At 34.6% G+C, this 2,795-nt stretch overlaps 1 non-coding gene across 1 annotated transcript; it reads right to left on the minus strand.

Moving 5' to 3' along the window:
- Window positions 1-763: 763 nt before the first annotated feature.
- On the minus strand, window positions 764-868 carry LOC135406050 (U6 spliceosomal RNA). Its single transcript, XR_010426123.1, has one exon. It is a non-coding gene; the product is annotated as a U6 spliceosomal RNA (small nuclear RNA).
- Between the last annotated feature and the right edge of the window lie 1,927 nt (window positions 869-2,795).

Raw genomic sequence — 2,795 nt, forward strand, 5'->3', positions numbered from 1 at the left:
TATCCGTTTCTCATACTTATTTCAATCAAAGATATACATAAAGTTGCTTCTGCAAAAAGCAACAGTAATTAACCAAATCATTATATTATATATAAAATAAAATAAAAAAGCTCAACATAATTTCAACTTAATTGGTGGATTGTATAGCAGGTCATGACTATGTATTGTAGGAATAGGCAATAAGAATCTGTTATGTGTATGGACTTGAAATCACCAAATACTAATAAAGTCCTTTCATTTTCAGTGCCAATTTTCAGGGTGTTGACTTTGTCAAGAGCAATTGTAACATTGTCAAATTATAATGGAAAGAATATATATATTATATATATAATACATACATTATATACAGAAAGAATAGTAAAATATTTTAGATTTAACTTACATTATATTGTAGAATATAGATAAAAGTATCCTTATTGTCATTTCAGACCTGAAATACTGAATAGATGAAGTGCTTAGATACAGTGTGTGATTATGAACTATATATAATACAGAAAAAAACCTCTAACTTCTTTTTCTCAACAACAAGATTTTTTTTCAAGTGAAGATTTTTTGAACAGACTTCATTGCAATTCACTTCTAATGAATTACACTTTAAATTACACTTCTTAGTTGTTCTCTCTCCTTTACAACACATACATTTAGCAGCTAGCAGTGAATGTAGTCACTTAGCTCTTTCCGTCATGACAGACCATAACATTTAATTCTTGATGTGAATCATGTGACCCCTTTCTAAGTTTTTGCATGACTGTGTACACTGCATCATTAGATAGTAGATTGAGTTAATTTGCATGTCATCCTGCAACGGGAGTGATGCTAATCTTCTCTGTGTTGTTCCAATTTTAGTATATGTGCAGCCAAAGTGAACACATGAGATTATTTCAGTTGTTTAGAGCATGGTGCCAATAATGCCAGGGCCGTGGGTTTGATCCTCATACAGGCCATCCACTTAAGAGTTGGACTTGATGATCCTTGTGAGTCCCTTCCAACTCTGTAAAGGGACATAATCTGTGCATAATCTGTGAAGCTGCTGAGCAGAGACAGCTGGCCTGGAGACATCTGACTGACAGTCCAGCACTTTATGCTATAAATCAAGCACCTATGTTTTAGTATCGTCACAGCTTGAACATGTGCATGTCCAATCTAAATAGACAAGCTGAAAAATATATCTTGAAACTGACTATTAAGCATTATCCATTAATTTGAAAAATTTCTTCAAAGATTAGAACTAGAATTAAAAGCATAGAAGATTTCCCTACAAATTTCTGTTTACCTCCAACTGAAGAGAAGTCAGGCCTTTTCTATTTTGTTTGCATCTTATTTATGAGTGAATGAATGCTGTGATCCAGTAGTCCTTGCCACTCACTGGACTCTGCTGAGCTCCAGTAACCTATGACAGCTACCAGATAACCAGTCATATATCGCTTGTTGTCTTTTTCATGGAAAATTAATTTTTATAAGCTACTTAGTTCTTTTATTCCCGAGCCACAAGGCTGCTGCACTCCAACAGAATCAGTAACGTTAGCACAGTTTTGTAGTTCATACTTAATGTAAAATTTAAGTGCTGCTAACAAAAACGTGATATATGCTTCATCTTTGCAGCATCTGCTTTTTCTATAAAGTGGTTTGTGCAATGTTTGTAACACACTTAGTCTCTTGTTCCTACACATGTCACAAGATTGAAAGAAAAAACATTTGTATGTCACAAGAAAAAAAATATCACCAACCAACCAACCAACCCACTCACCCCTTAAACCCCTCTCCCTCGCCCCGCTATTTTAGCTAGTGAGACTGAAAACTCTTTTTAAATGTCACAGGGGAGTGAAAAGATCCCTTACTGCAGAGGGAATGCTAGGAATTGCATAAGACTTTGTGTCTATCTTATGCATCGGGAAGAATACAATAGTGCTGAATCAAGATGCTCTTTAACGTCTTGACATTGAAAGTTTTTGATCTTTGCATTAACTTTCAAGATTTTTTTTTCTAAGAGCTTGCTCAGTTAAAGTCCCAAAAGCAATGCTTTCCTTTCCTCTTGCCTCCTTCAAAACAACTGCACTTGGCTCATGTTATTTTAAAAACCATAATGGAACTGCATAGCATAACCAAAACTATTTTAGAAAATATTCTACCATTGGGGATCAACTTCAACAGTTTTTCTGTTAGTAATTCATACATTTTACAACAGGCAATTGTTTGTTAAGTTTGTTTGCATACTAGAAAGACTAACATTCCTTAAAGCTACTCCATTTCCCTTGTCTTTTATTTTTGTATTGCTACTTTACACCTTAAGCCCAACTGGTATTCTGGCATAATTATAATCACTAGGTAAAATATAGCTATTCCAAGTATGTTTGATGAAGTCAAGGGATAGAATAAAGACATGCATCCAAAGAAATGCAAAGTAATAACTTAAAATTAACAAACTTGGAAAGTTTATTTTTTACAGTCTGAGAAGAGTAAGCCCAAGGCACACATTTTTAATTTATAAAAGTCATTGAAGCAGGAAAGACATTCAAAATGATTTCTCTCCTGACACCACGTAATCTCCAGGTGCTCAACCCTCTTCAAACTACAACTGCGAGGTTGCCAGTGGGACATATGCCCCAGGCTTGGAATATCTGAGTAAATTGGGCATACTCTAGAGATGAGCTTGCACATCAAGTTAACTGTAAGGTTTCATTATTTATTTGTGCCTAACTTGTCTTTGCTCAATTGCTTCCCATGCCTGCAGCCTTTGCTTCAGTTCTGCAAAGCTGACATACTTATCTGTGACTTTTTAAAATATATATATTTTA

The sequence above is a fragment of the Pseudopipra pipra genome, chromosome 1 (genome assembly GCF_036250125.1).
Source record: "Pseudopipra pipra isolate bDixPip1 chromosome 1, bDixPip1.hap1, whole genome shotgun sequence".
Lineage (NCBI taxonomy): Eukaryota > Metazoa > Chordata > Aves > Passeriformes > Pipridae > Pseudopipra > Pseudopipra pipra.